Below are 16,825 nucleotides of genomic sequence, written 5' to 3'. Positions count from 1 at the left end.
AAAAACAAAAACAAAACCAAAAATGTAGTGTATTATTCTGGTGATGAAGTGTTGTAATATCCTTGCTAATATTTTATTTCAGATTTATGCATCAATATTCATTAGATAAATTGGTCTATAATGTTCTTTCTCTATTTTGACTCTGAATGGTTTAGGTATCAACACTATATTTTTGTCATAAAAGGAATTTGGTAGAACTCCACCTATTTCCCCAAATAATTTGTATAGTATTGGAATTAATTGTTCTTTAAATATTTGGAAGAATTCACTTGCAAAACAATATGGCACTTGAGATTTTTTCTAAGGGAGTTCATTAATGGCTTATTCAATTTCTTTTTATAAAATGGACTTATTTAAGGATTTTATTTCCTTTTCTGTTAACCTGGGCAGTTTTTATTTTTTGCAAATATGCATCTATTTCATTTAGATTGTCAATATTGGCATAAAGTTGAACAAAATAGCTCCTAAATATTGCTTTAATTTCCACATCATTGGTGGTGAATTCACCCCTTTCATTTTTGATACTGGTAATTTGGTTTTCTTCTTTCTTTTTTTAAAAATCAAATTGACCAAAATTTAACTTATCTTATTGTTTTTTTTTTTTTACAAAATCAGCTATTAGTTTTATTGATTATTTCTATAGTTTTCTTATTTTCAATTTTATTAATCTCTTCATTGATTTTCAGAATTTCTAATTTAATATTTAATTAGGGATTTTTAATTTGTTCTTTTTGTAGCTTTTTTAGTTGCATGCCCAATTCATTGATCTCCTCTTTCTCTATTTTATTCATGTAAGCATTTAGAGATATAAAATTTCCCCTAAGAACTGCTTTGGCTGCCTTCTATAAGGTTTGATGTGTTGTCAAATTGTTGTCATTCTTTTGTATGAAGGTATTGATTGTTGTTTGACCCACTCATTCTTTAGTTTGAGATTATTTACTTTCTAGTGAATTTTCAGTCTTTCTTTCCATGGCCCTTTATTACACATAATTTTTATTGTATCGTGATCTGAGATGGATACATTTACTATTTATGCCTTTCTACATTTGACTATAAGGTTTTCCTGCCCTAATATATGGTCAATTTTTGTGTATGTGCCATGTACCACTCAGAAAATACTTATTATTTTCTATCCTCATTCACTTTTCTCCAGAAATCTAAATTTTCAGAAATTCTATTTACATCTTCAACTTCTTTATTATTTATTTTGTGGGTAGATTTATCTAGTTCTGAGAGAGGAAGTTTAAGATCCCCAACTAGTTAGTTTTGCTGTCTATTTACTCTTCCCACTCAATTAATTTCTCTTCTAAGAATTTGGATGCTATGCCACTTGGTGCATATATGTTTAGTATTGAAATTGTTTTATTGTCTATGGTACCTTTTATCAAGATGTATTTTCTTTCCTTATCTCTTTTAATTAGATCTATTTTTTCTTTTCCTTTATTTGAGCTAAGAATTGATACCCCTGCTTTTTTGACTTCAGCTGAAACATAATATATTCTCCTCCAACCCTTTACCTTTACTCTGTATTTATCTCTCTGCTTCAAATGTATTTCTTATATGTAGCATTCTGGTTTTTAATCCAATCTGCTATTTATTTATGTTTTGGTAGAGAGTTTATCCCATTCACATTCAGAGTTATGATTACTATCTATGTCCCTCTGTCCTATCCCCCCATTTTGTTTTTTTTCTTCTTTTCAGTCTATTCCTCCTCACTAGAGTTTTTCTTCTGACCACTACCTCCATTAATCTCCCATCCCATTTATCAGCCCCCTCCCTTTTCTTTCTCCTTTCCTCCACTGCTTCTGCCCTCACTTCTATCAGTGCCCCTTCTTTTCCCCCTACTCTTTTACTTCCTGAAAGGTAAGCTTGATTACTTTATCCAAATAAGTGTATTTCATTCCCTTTTTGAACCAAATCTTATGAGAATAAGGTTGAAACAATGTTCACCCATTTCCTTCTTTCTTTCTATTGTAATACTTTTTTGGGCTCTTCATATGATGTTAATTAACCCCAGTCCACCTTCCTCTTCCTCTTCTTACTGTATATTCAATTTTTTTACACTCATTTTCTTTCTATCATCACATCAAAGGACAATTTATGGGGGCAGCTATGTGGCGCAGCTGGATAAAGCACCAGCCCTGGATTCAGGAAGACCTGAGTTCAAATCAGGCCTCAAACACTTGACACTTATTAACTGTGTGACCCTGGCAAATAACTTAGCCCTCATTTGCCCCACAAAACAAAACAACAAAACAAAAAAGACAATTTATACCTGTATCCTCTTTATATCCTTGTTCTATCTGCCCAAATAGAGATAGAGTTCTCAAGATTTATAAGTATCATCTTCCAGGTGTAGGGATATAAACAATTTAACTTTATTGAATATTTTTTCATGTTTACCTTTTTCTACTTTTCTTGATTTTTGTAGTTGAAGATCAAGTTATTTCTTAAGTTTTGTTCTTTTCATCAGGAAATCTTGGAATCCCCCTATTTCATTGAATGTCCTCTTTTCTGCTGAGTGAGAATTGATTAGTTTTGCTGGGTAGTTGATTCTTGGTTGCAATCCAAGTTTCTTTTCCTTCATAAATATCACTTCCAAGCCTTCTGATCCTCTAAGGTTGAAGCTGCCAGGTCCTGTGGAATCATGATTGTGGTTCCATGATATTTAAATTGGGTTTTTTTTTGGGGGGGGGCGCTGCTTGGAATATTTTCTCCTTCACCTGATAATTCTGAATTTGTCTATAATATTCCTTGGAGTTTTCCTTTTGGGGGTCTCTTTCAGGAGGTGATGAGTGGATTCTTTCCATGATGTTTTTATCATCTGAGTCTACATATCAGGTTAGTTCTCCTGGATAATTTCCTGGAATATGTGTCTAGACTATTTTTTCAGGTAGTCTAATAATTCTCAGATTATCTATCCTGGATCCCCTTTTCCAGATCAGCTGTCTTTCCAATGTGGTATTTCACATTTTCTTCTATTTTTTCATTCTTTTGATTCTGTTTGAATAATATTTGGTGTCTCAACAGAGTCATTATCTTCCATCTATCCAATTCTAATTTTTAAGGCATTATTTCTTCAGTAAGCTTTTGTACCTCTTTTTCCATTGACCATTTTCTTCCCCCCACCCCTTCAATTTGGCAAATTGTATTTTTAGGAATGTTTTCTTCAGTTAATTTTGTGCTTCTTTCTCCCAAGCTGTTGACACTTTTTCCCCATAGTTTTCTTGCATAACTCTCATTCTCTCATTTCTTTTTGCATTTTTTCCTTCTACCTCTCCCATTTGATTTGTTTGTAAGGCAATTGGGATTAAGTGACTTGCCTAGGGTCACCCAGCTAGTAAGTGTTAAGTGTCTGATGGTGGATTTGAACTCAGGTCCTTCTGAATCCAGGGCTGGTGCTCCATCCACTGTGCCACCTAGCTGCTCCCCCTTTTGATTTTTAAAAACATTTTTTGAGCTCTTTGAAGAAGGCTTTTTGGTCTTGAGATCAATTCATCTTCCCCCTTGAGGCTTTACATGTATGCATTTCAACAAAATTGTCCTTTTCTGAATTCCTGTTTTGGTTTTTCCTTTCCACGCAGAAGCTCTCAATGGTAAGGGTCATTTTATGTTTCTTACTTGTGTTGTGGCTTATTCTTTTTACTTTTAAATTTGAGGTCTGCTTCTGGGGCATAGGGGCCAATTTTGCAAGCTTCTTGTGCTGGGGGATAGGGACCTGGTCACTGGATTTCTGCTTTCTTGCCTCTGTTGCTTGTGGATACCTCACTATTCTAGACCTACTCCCTATGCTAGGATAGTTTGGCTTTGTCCTGCCTGCCTTGTGGGTGGTTCTCCAGCTGGAAGTTTGTGCTCCCAGCCAAGGCTGCTATGTTTCCCAACTGGCCTGCTGCACCACAAGCCTTCTGAGACAGTAACAAGGTGCGTGAGTTGCTTGTCTTTGTTGTGGTTAAGATATTTAAACAGACTTTCCCAGACCTCCCTCTATGCTGTGCTTCACTATGCTGAGCTGAACTGTGTTCCCTTTTCACCCAAGTGAGATCGACCCTTCCTGAAGTCTTCTAAATTATCTCAAGTTGGAAGATTGTGTCTCTTTGTCTTTTTATAGGTTCTGTGGTTTCAGAATCCATTTAGAGACTTGATTTAATTTTTTTTTTTTGAAGGAAACTCAAGAGAGCTCAGGCAAATTCTTGGCTTCTCTCCACCATTTTGGCTCTGCTCCTCCCTTTCAGTTTAAGTGTTTAATCATGCAGTTATGTGTAGACAGTATAGATGAGGGGTTTTCATACGAGGGTTTAAAAACATGTATTTATAAATATTCTGATTACTGAATATCAATATAATTAGTTTACTTTGTAATCAAAACAATTTGATATTGTTCACTGAAAAAAAATATTCTGATAGGGGATTCATAGTCTTCTCCACAATGCTAAATGTGTCTTTGACATAATAAAAAAGAATTCCAGGGTGCAGAGCTGGCAGTGGAGTGGATAAAGCACCCGCCCTGGATTCAGGAAGAGTTGAGTTCAAATCCAGCCTCAGACACTTGACATTTACTAGCTGCATGACCTTTGACAGGTCACTTAACCCCCATTGCCTCACCAAAAAAAAAAAAAAAAGAAAGAAAGAAAAAAAAAACAAAAAAAAAAGAATGCCTGCTCTAGAACATCCACAAAAATTTCAGATACTTAGCTATTTGTGACCTTGTGGTATGAAACTATATAGATGAGTATTCATCCAATATCTAACGTTCTTTGATATGTGATATACATAATATGACAGGTTATCTTCTGAATCTCTCAACCCATGAACTTCCACAAAGATCTACATGTAACTAAGTCACCAAAACTTTCAAAATTGTATTAATTTTGCTTAAAATACTGTAAATCTATAATACTCATAATTGTAATTTATATTTTTTCATTGTACTTTATAGTTAAGAGCATGTAAATGCATAATCTCATTTGAGAGCAAATATGTTAAATTAAACCTATTAGTTGGGGGGAATTTTAGCAAAGGATTAATCAAAGGCCTTATAGCATAGTTATAAAATGTTTTCTAAGACAAATTAGGGAGGTACCTGGATTGTTATTAAAATGTATGCATATTTTAAGGTTAATGAATTCTGAGGAAAAAGGGGGGGAGTCACATCAATATAACAAAGTTGAAAGGGCTCACTATGAAATATATATATGTGTGTGTCAAAATGTTTGGATCCATTATTTCTTAACAAATTTGGGAGTGGTGATTATTTTAACCTAGTGATTATCTCTGTAATATTTTGTTTTTTTCCCAGAGCCTAAGTTAATGAGGTATGGTCTAGTGACTGATAATTAAAGTTCTAAAAATAGGACTGGTGATAAAATGTAGGTGTCACAGTTTCCAGATTAAGGAAGTATATGTAAAGCACACAATGATCAATGCACAGTCTGACTCTGTGACACCACATATCTTTTAATGAAACCCTGTATCTATCTATTCATTATTACCAGTTTTTGGATTAAGATTAATATTTATTCTATGCAGGAGCTGTCATTTCATTCAAACTTATTTATTATTCTACAGGTTGTTGGTCCCATCTGACATGTCTGTTCTTATCTCAAATTCCAAAAAATATTGACTTTTATATAGTTAATAATAACAATAACTACAATAGGTATGATTCTTCTGAATGGATATTATTATGCCTAAGAGCTGGGGACACCTTGGGAAAGATATCAAGATTTCCTTCAGAAATACAGAACACTAAATGTGATCAGTAGATAAACTCTCAGTGAATTATGGTTCACATTTCTTTGGTTATATCCATAATCATGTATTTTTTACCTTTCTGAAATATTAATTTCTTATTAATGCAAAGAAAAATCTCATGAGATACAAAGTAATTCTTAAAATATTAAATTTCTGATTTTAAGAGAAAGGATAGGGACTTTTTTACCTATCAATTCTTTCAGGAGCTTCACTAGTTATTTACTGATTTATAGAATTAATCTGACCAGTGTACATAGCTCCAGATGAAGAGTGGAGAAATTATTTAATAAAACCCAGAAATTTGAAAATGAGTTTCTGAAAGTTAAACTTTGTTAAGAGTGCTATTTATGGGGGGTAGCTAGGTGGCACAGTGGATAAAGCACTGGCCTTGGATTCAGGAGGACCTGAGTTCAAATCTGGCCTCAGACACTTGACACTTACTAGCTGTGTGACCCTGGGCAAGTCACTTAACCCCCAATGCCCTACCAACAAAAAAAGAGTGCATTTATGAATACATCTTAAATTTCTAGACAGACCTGGAAATATATAGCCTGAAAATTTGTAACTTGTATGGAGAATGCTGATGCAAAGTTGTGTGACTATGGGAGAGGAGAACCTATGGAGAGACATTCTTTTTTATTATGAGAAAGTACCTACATTGTTTCAAATGTGTGTGTGTGTGTGTGTGTGTGTGTGTGTGTGTGCGTGAGGAGAGAGAGAGAGAGAGACAGAGAGAGAGAGAGACAGAGAGAGACAGGGACAGAGAGAGAGAGAGAGAAAACAGAGACAGAGACACAGAGAGACACAGAAACAGACTCAGAGAGACAGAGACAGACAGAATTTGAAAGCTATAAGGCTTGTCTAGAAACTAGGAATTTATATACATTATAGAAGGCAGCATATTGACATATTTCCAACTTAATTTATGGCATGACCATGCAACATGGTCCTTACATTTTGATTTTGCAAAACTTTGTACAGATAAATTAAGATTTATAAATCTTACCACACATTGTGGTCAAATAGTTGTGTCATAGGTTTGTAATGCTATGGCTGTTTCACTCTTGATATCTAGGTGATGCTTAATATTGGCAGTGACTTTTATAGCTAATTGCTATCCTATAAACAATCAAACTTCTTCAAACTCTGAAGAATTTTCTTTAGGTAGTTATAAATATGCTGACCTTATTTTCTAATACCTGCCTATAATGCAGAAGAATGGTGTGGCTACCTGGCCTAAATAAAAATAATAAATTACAGATTTGTATTAATTAATCATTGGCTGCATCCCATTGACCCAGTCTTGTAAAGAAGCTCTATAACTGACAATGCTAAAAACATCTTCACCATACATCCATTAGTTTTCTAATCTACAGGTATTTTAAAATATGTACCATATGTCTGGTAGTGTGCTGGGTTCTGGAGATTCAAGACAAAAACGTTAAATGGTCACTGCCTTAAAGAAGTCATTTTACTTTATTAGGGAGAAAACATGTAAATGAATACATATATACAAAATAAACACACAGTGTTTGTTCAGCAGAGAGATCACTTACTAAATGCTTAGAGTATTGGGAAAGGATTCATGCAGGAGATATCACTTTAGATGAGATGATCTGATTATGGGAATAACAATAGATAGTGACTCACTATACAAAGGCTGTTCTTTATTTCTTCAGGGTGGAAATTGCTGAAGACAGATGGACATCTACCATAAAATTATTTTTAACAGCTAATTCCATATTATTTGTGTCACTAGAGCAGAGGTTTAAACAATAAAGATTATGTATATGTAATAGGATATACTTATATACAAATAAATATTTTCTATATTTATAAATCCATTTAATTATATATACACATATATCTATCATATATATGCTAAATCTCATTATTTCATTACAATTTCAATATACATATATGTGTATATATATGGAGGGAGGGAGAGAGAGAGAGAGAGAGAGAGAGAGAGAGAGAGAGAGAGGATATAAACAGAGAAATTTATGACATTTTCCCAATTCTTACCCCCCCAATAATGTGCAAATTCCTATTTAAGCTTCATTACCAATCTTGTCTTGGCACTGTCATACTCTTGATGACCTAAGGCCTGGATTGATAGTGGATAAGTAGGTACAGTAATGTTATATAAAAGTTGAGTAGGATGACTTTCCCTATAGAAATGACCAAAAGACCCATGATATATTTCTACTTTAATGGTCTTATTTCTTTTGGTACTAAATTAGACACCTTGGATAGAATTAGGGGAATTAAAGAATTTTTCCTTTGACCTTTTGACTGATGAAAACAAGAGGTTTTCTTCAAAGAATGACACACATGGGATTTTCTTTATCTGCAGAGTTTCATCTTAAAATAAATTCAGGTGGTTAATGAAACTTTCCCCCAAGTAGATTAATTTACTTTGAAATAAGCTTTACTGGAAGTTGAGTCAAGATGGCAAAGGAAAGGCAGTAACGTCTCAGAGCTCCCCACACAATCACTCAAAAAATCTCCAAATAATGCCATAAGACAATTTTTGGAGGAGTAGAACCCACAAAACGATGGAGTGATATCATTTTCCAACCAAAAATGGCTTTAAAAGGTGGTCAGGAAAGGTCTGTTGCACCAGGGTGGGAATGGAGCCCAGACCCAGGCCACACTGAACACAGATTCAGCCCTAGGCAGGTCATACCAGAGAAAGAGACCTCCAAAGCTTCTGAATAAGCTGCACCTGTGGCTAATTCTGAAACTCATCACATGTTCTGGTGAGAAGATTGAATGGCTGGGGGGGGGATGGTGGGGAGAGTACAGGTCACTGCTGGCACTGAGGTGAAACTCAGTTGTCTTGTTTCTGCTGGGATACAGGAAGCAATCTTTAGGGGTGGCCTCATGTGGGGGAGGAGTGGCAAAAATGCCAGAAACTAGCAACCATAGTGAGATTATTCTGTTTCTAGGTTAAAGAACAAGCAAGCCTGGGGATACTTACAGATCAGAGCACAGGCCAGGAGAGTGAAGAACCTGCCTCTGCTTAAATTGATCTACCTGGAAACCTTGAAGCTTGAGACAGTGCATCCTGAAGGCAGGGCCAAACTTTTTTTTTGGCTAGGCAGTTGGGGTTAAGTGACTTGCCCAGGGTCATACAACTAGTAAATGTCAAGTGTCTGAAGTCAGATTTGAACTGAGGTTCTCCTGAATCCAGGCTGGTGCTCTAAACACTGTGCCACCTAGCTTCCCCAAGGGCCCCCACTTTAAGAAGGAGTTAAAAGTCAAGAAATAGGCTAGAAAGAACTGAACACAGAAAAAATTCAGACCATTGAAAGTTTCATGGTGATAAGGAAGATCAAAATATACCCTCACAAGATTGCAAAGTCAAATGTCCTTTATCCAAAGCTTCCAAGAAAAATATGAATTGGTCTTAGGCTAAAAGCACTCAAAAGGGACTTGGAAAATAAAGTAAGAGTGGTAGAAGACCAAATGCAAAGAGAAATGAGAGTGATGCAGGAAAGTCATGAAAAAAAGTCAACAGCTTGCAAAACCAAATGGAAAAGGTCTCTGAAGAAAATACTTGCTTAAGAATTAGGATTGAACAAACAGAAGCTAGTGACTTTATGAGAAACCAAGACACAATAAAGCATATCTAAATGAATGAAAAAATAGAGGGCAATGTGAAATATCACCTTGGAAAAACAGCTGACCTGGAAAACAGAGCCAGGAGAGATAATTTGAAAATTATTGGACTATCTGAAAACCATGATCAAAATAAGAGTTTAGACATCATCTTCCAAGAGATTGTCAGGGAAAAGTGCCCTGATATTCTAGAAGCAGGAGGTAAAAGAGAAATTGAAAGACTCCACCGATCACCTCCTGAAAGAGATCCCAAAAGGAAAACTTCTAGGAATATTATAGCCAAATTTCAGAGCGCTCAGATAAAAGAGAAAATATTGAAAGCTGCCAGAAAGAAATAATTCAATACTGTGGTGCCACAATCAGGATAACAGAAGATCTAGAAGCTTCTACATTCAAGGATCAGAGGGCATAGAATATGATATTCCAGAGGGCAAAGGAATTGGGATTACAACCAAGAATCACTTACCCAGAAAAACTGTGTATAATCTTTTAGGGAAAAAATGGAAATTCAATGAAAAAGAGGACTTTCAGGTATTAGTGATGAAAATACCTGAACTGAATACAAAATTTTACTTTCAAATGCAAGACCCTAGAGAAGCATGAAAAGGTAACCTGGAAAAATTAATTATGAGGGATGTTAAAAGTTTAAACTGTTTACATTCCTACTTGGGAAGATAATACTTCTAACTCATAAGAACTTTCTCACTATTAGGGCAGCTGAAAGGAATAAATCTGGGCAGAGGGCACAGGTCAGAAATGATTATGAAGGGATGATATCTGTAAAGCATTTATTGTTTGTTTATTGGTCTTTTTGTGGGGCAGTTAGGGTTGGGTCTCATACCCAGTGTCACTCAGTTGGGAAGCATCTTGTATCTGAGTCTGGATTTAGGCTTGGGTCCTACGGTGTCCAGGGCAGGTGCTTTGTGCACAGTATAACCTACCTACCCCATGATGACATCTTTAAAATAAAATTAAGGGGTGAGAGGATTACACTAAGAGAAAGGGGAAAATGAGAGGTGGAGTGAGACAAAGTATGATAAAAGAAGGAAGAAAAAGTTTATGGAGTGGAGGGGGAGATGGGAGGGTGGGGACTGAATGAGCCTTACTCTGATCAGACTTGACACAAAGAGGTAATAACATACACACTCGAGTAGCTATAGTAATATATCTGGCCCTATGGGCAAGTGGGCGGGGAAGGAAATAAGGGGAGAAGGCTGAAGGAAGAGAGGGCATATTTGAGGGGGAAGTCAGAAGCAAAACACTTTTGAGGAGGGTAAGGGTAAAAGAAGATAGAAAATTGATTAAATATCATGGGGAGCAAAAAGGATGGAGGGAAACAGCCATAGTAACTAGGGAAAACTTCAAAACAGGCAAGAGTAATGTAATATGAGAATGCTGATGATGAGGAGAACGATGGTGGTGGTGGTGCTGGTACTTACTTTGCTGGCTTATTGTGAAGAAAATTCTTTGTCAGGTATATGGTACAAAATAAATTTTAGCTATTGTTTGTGACATTTAAAATGATATATGGTTGCCTTATTTCTGTCCTAAGTTTGGAGGAAATTAGCCGGGGTTTCTAATATATTGCTACTTATAAATTAATAGTTTTATCACCAGTTTTGGGGCATTAAGCATTTATTAAAGCATACCAAATATTAGTTAAAAGAACATATATCTCAGAAAGTTTAGAAGCCCTACATATCTCTGATAGAAGAGTGAGAGAGAGACAAAGGCGCTGCCACCTCCTCCATTTCTCAGGCCCCAAAGCTAGTCCCTATGCCTGTGTGAGCAGAAGCTTCCCGGAGGTCCCAAGGAGAGGCTGCCCTTACACACTGCTTCAAGCTAATTGACTAGCATCATTCAAATCTATTGGTTATTGAATATGAGTGTGGTCCATGAGCAGAAGGTAATTAGGTCAGAGTTCAAAGAACAAACATTGTGAGGGCCAAGTTTTCAGGTAGGTGTGTGGGCTTTTTTTTGTTGTTGTTGTTGTTTTGGTGAGGCAATTGGGATTATGTGACTTGCCCAGGGTCAAACAGCTAGTAAGTGTTAAGTGTCTGAGACCAGATTTGAACTCAGGTCCTCCTGAATCCAGGGCCAGTACTCTATGCACTGCATCATCCAGCTGCCCATGGTAGGTGTGGTTTTAATTAAGTTAACTTCAAGTGAGTTAATCAGCAAAGTCAATCCAATCAATCTTAATATTATCCTCTTGTGTGGGGTCTCTGGGCTTCCCCAAATCCATTATTTTCTCACATATTGTTGCAATAATCAACCTCATGGGTGATTTTCAAGGAAATCTCCCTTTAAAGTTCTATATAAATGTGAATATATATATATAACAATTAGCAGGATGCTATCAGAAAAACCTGGAAAGACTAAAATGAGCTGATGCAAAGTGAAATGTACTGTATACAAAATAACAACAATATTGTAAGATGATCTCCTATGAATGACTTAGTTATATTCAGCAATGTAATGACCCAAGACAACTCTGAAGGATTTTTGAAAAATGCAATATATATATAGAGAAAGAACTTATAGTATCTGAATACAGATAGAAGTTTATTTTGTTGTTGTTAGATCCTTTTTCTAAAGTTTTTGTGTCTGCTGTATTTTGTATGACTTGTATTGATTTGCTTGAGTTCTTAAGGCTGGAAAAGGGAGGGAGGGATGAGAATTTGGAACACAAAGTTTTAAAAATTAATGCTACAACTTGTTTTTACATGTAAGGTCGGGGAAAAATTATAAATAAATAAATAAATAAATAAACAAACAAACAAACAAACAAACCAAACAAACAAACAAACAAACAAATAAATAAATAAATAAATGGGAAAAAAAAGAAATAATCTCTACTTCAATTTCCCCCATTTCAAAAGATTTTGCAGTCTTCATGCTATGATCTTTTCACCTTTCCTCTTCTGATCCAGTAAACAGTGTCATTCATCCATGAAGCCCTGGTTTCACCGATCTCTGTCAGAAGGGACACCACTCTTTGGCTTCTCATTAATACATGTACTTATATATGGCCTATGACCTCCTGCTAATTCTTAAATTGTCAGAAACAAGGCCATAAACACAACAATATGCAAATTCTTGCGTAGGCAATCATGTCTAAGGCCAGACTAGGGTCTATCATTTTACTGATTACTTAATTCCTTGTGTTTGTATTATTTTTTTTTTTCAAATTTCCTGGGGCCTGTCACTTCCTGTTTAGCTCTGTGGGAATTTTCCCACTTTGTTTCAATATGATAAAGATCTGTTCCTCAAAGGTAAGGAACTTAAATACCTCTTACTAGTTGTCTCAATTCAGCATGCTTATATTGCTGGAGATGAAAGATAGGAAAAAAGGACCATAGTGAAAAGAGAAAATAAAAATAGTTTATGGATGTTATGAAACAGAAAGAGGTAGGAAGTCACAGTAATTCTACCCCAATATTTTGTAAGGTCCTGGCACAAGTGTTGTTTACTTCCTCCCCACACACTCCATACCAGACATGCAGAAAGGGTTGGACTGAGGGGAGGTGAGAGAATACTGATTTAGTAGGACTATCTATCTAAAACACAAGATGCTCTAGCCTTGGACTTGTTCACTTACATTTCCTTGCGAAAGGTAAAAAATGCATGAAAGCGGGATTGAAGTCCTTAAAGTTATCACTCTTCAAATGTCCCCCACTCCTTGACATAACACTATCATTCCATATACTGCAATACTTCGTGTGGATTCTGGTGATACAACTTATATTACATATCCTCAAGCAATTTTCTTCAAGAAGCCGCTAAGTATGATTGCAAGATCTGTTTTTTGTTTGTTTGTTTTTGGTGGGGGTAGAAGGGAGTGGTGAGGAGTTACATTTAAGTTGTTCTATGATTTAGAAAAGATAGTAACAGATGTTGGCTAAGAAAAGAAAGTTAATGGTTCGGTTTAAGAGGCTCAGTGAATTCCAATGTGGGTAAGGCTGATAGGGGTTATAAAACTATGAGAGTACTGAACTTGAGAAAATGAAATTAAATGAGATATATTGTCATAAATAGAGTTAGAAGCTGATAAACTGTCTCATCAGTAAAGAATATAGTATAAAAAATGCATTTCAATGTTTGATCTGTATTTCATTCACTCATAGGATCATACATTTAGAACTGAAGACCTCAGAAATAATCTGATACAAAAAATCTTATTTTTATGGATGAGGAAATTAAGGTTCAAAGATTTTGTTACTTTCCCAGTGTCATACAGTGGCAAGTTGCAGAGCAAGGATTTGAAATCAAATCTGTGTCTTTGGGTGTCTCTGTCTCTGTGTCTTTGTGTCTCCCTGTCTCTGTCTCTTTCTGAAGGGGGATTCTTTTGTCTTAAATTATTTTTTCACAAGATGTGAAATGGCTAAATGCCCTCTCCCAATGAAGATAATTAATTGTTTTACAACTATGTACTTTTAGAGGTTTAATTATAGCATTAAGAAGTTAAGACTAGTTATTAAAACTTGTAAAAACTGTTTATTTTTTTTAGCTTAAGAGCATTTTTTCTTTAAACATTTATTATTTCATTTTCCCAATTGCATTTATATATATATATAATTCATTTTATTTAAAAAAATTGAGATAATTTCTCTTACTTTTCCTGACACTCTTTGAGAAGTAAAACAATTTGTTATATATTATATATGTTCAGTAGCATAAAACATTTCTATATTAGTAAAGTTGTAAAATGCAGACTCCAAAAAACTCCCATGACAAATAAATTTATGTTTGTGTGTGTATACTTCAATTTATATTCAGACTCTATCAGTACTTTTTTTTTTTTTTTTAGTGAGGCAATTGGGGTTAAGTGACTTGCCCAGGGTCACATAGCTAGTAAGTGTTAAGTGTCTGAGGCTGGATTTGAACTCATGTACCTTGACTCTAGGGCCGGTGCTCCAACCACTGTACCACCTAGCTGCCCCTATCAATACTTTTTTATTGGAAAAAGATGACATTTTTCATAAGTCTTTTGGAATTGTTTTTGATCATTATATTGCTGAGAATAGCTAAGACAAAAGTTGATGACTATACAATATTGCTGTTACTGTGTACCTTGTTCTCCTGGTTCTGCTCACTTCACTTTGGATCAATTCATATAATCATCTCAAGTTTTTTCTGGGCACATCTTGCTTGTCATTTCTTAGCTCATAATAGTAATTCATTGCAATCATATACCACAACTTGTTTAGCTATTTGTCAATTGATAAGCATCCTCTCAATTTCCTATTCTTTGCCTTCACAAAAAAGCTGACATAAACATGCTGTGTGTGTGTGTGTGTGTATACAAATACATATTTTTTTCTTTTTCTTTGTTGTATTTGGGATATAGGCCAAGTAGTCTTGTTGCTGGGTCAAAGGATATGCCCAGTTTCATAACCATTTGGATTTATGTTAAAATACTCTCCAGAATGGCCGAATCAGTTCAAAACTCCACCAGCAGTGCATTAGTGTCCATATTTTTCCACATCTTTCATCATTTCTCATTTTCCTTTTCTGTCATATTAGCTAATATGATAAGTTTGAGTGGTACCTTAGAGTTGTTTTAATTTTTTTCCCTATTCAATAGTGATTTAGAACATTTTCCCATAGGTTGCTTTGACTTCTTCTGAAAACCGCCCATTCATATTTTGACAAATTTCTAAATATTCATCCATTTCACTTAGTTTGTTAGATTTATGGACACATAATTGGGCAAAATAGCTCCTAATATTTGCTTTACTTTCATCTTCATTGGTGGTAAATTCATCCTTTTCATTTTTGATACTGATAAATTTGATTTTCTTTATTTTTTAAATACAATTAAGCAAAATGTTGGTCTTTTTTTATAAAATCATCTCATTGTTTTACTTACTTAGTTTGATGGTTTTATTACTTTCAATTTTATTAATCTTTTATTTTCAAGGCTTCAATTTTGCTGTTTAATTGGGGATTTTTAATTTTTAATTTTTCTAATTTGTTTTTTTTTTGGTTGCATGGCCAATTCATTAATCTTATTTAAAAAAAACATTATTGGTGTAAATTTTTTTTAAATGGTGTAATCATGTAGAGATATAAATATTTCTTTAATACTGTGTTGGCTGCATCCTATAAATTTTGTTAAGTTGTCTCATTATTGTGATCCTTTTAAATTAAATTATTGATTGTTTCTATGATTTGTTATTTGAACATTCATTCTTTGATATTATATTATTTAGTTTCCAATTCATTTTAATATGTATCTATGGCCCTTTAATAAAATTGTTATTGCATTATGAAAATGATGCATTTAATATTGCGTTTTTCTGAATTAGTCTGTGGTTTTTATATCCTAATACAAGGTCAAATTTTTTGTGAAGGTGCCATCTATAACTGAGAGAAATGTATATTAGTTTCTATTCCCATTGAATTTTCTGTAGAGATCTATCATATCTAACATTTTAAAATCTTTTTTTTTTGTTGATCAGAATTTTATTTTCCAAATTACATGTAAAAACACAGTAAGACATCAAGTTTTTAAAACCTTGTTTTCCAACTTCTCTTCCTCCCTTCCTCCCCACACCTCATCCCCAATTAGTCATGGACAGCATCTCCACATTAGCTAGGTTGTGAGAGAAAACAGTTAAAAACAAAACTTCGGATTAAGGAACTGTCCCAAAAATAGGATTCAATCTGTTATCAGATACCATCAGTTCTTTCTCTGTAGATGCATTGCAATTTTCATAAGGCCTTCAGGGTTATATTGGATCATTGCCATGCTGAAAATAACCCCGTGTTTCCCAGCAGATCATCTTACACTATTGCCGTTATTTTGCATACGGTATATTTCACTCTGCTTCAGTTCATGTAGGTCTTTCCAGGTTTTTCTGATAGTATCCTGTTTATCATAACTTTTATATAGTATCTTAAACTTGACAACGAATTTTCTTCACAATTGCCCAGCAAAGTTGGTACCATATGTTTTGCCATTATAGGCAATCATCATAACTATTTCCCTCCATCCTATTCCATTCCCATGATATTTATTCTATTTTCTATCTTCTTTTACCCTATTCCTCCTCAAAAGTGTTTTGCTTCTGACTGTCCCCTCCCCTGCTGTGCCCTCCCTTCTTTCACCCTTGCCTCCTTAACCTCTTCCCCCCTACTTCCCTGCAGGGGTTAAATACATTACTCCTCCCAATTGGATGTGTATGTTATTCCCTCTTTGAGCCAGCTCTGATGAGATTAAGGTCTTTGAGCTACCTCTGTGAGCTAAAGTTTTCTTCCTCCCTCCTTCCTCAACTTTCCCTATGAAATCAAGCAATTCAATATGTCATACATGTGCAGTTATGCAGAACACCTTCACCTTCCCTGAAAGAGTTTTGCTTTTTACTGCTACCTCCCCCAATCTGCCCTTCCTTCCTTTCCTCCCCCCACCTCCCTTTATGTCCTTCCCCTCCCACTTTCTCTCAGG

The sequence above is a fragment of the Dromiciops gliroides genome, chromosome 1 (genome assembly GCF_019393635.1).
Source record: "Dromiciops gliroides isolate mDroGli1 chromosome 1, mDroGli1.pri, whole genome shotgun sequence".
NCBI lineage: Eukaryota > Metazoa > Chordata > Mammalia > Microbiotheria > Microbiotheriidae > Dromiciops > Dromiciops gliroides.
The sequence above is the reverse complement of the archived record's forward strand: the minus strand, read 5'-3'. Positions refer to the sequence as shown.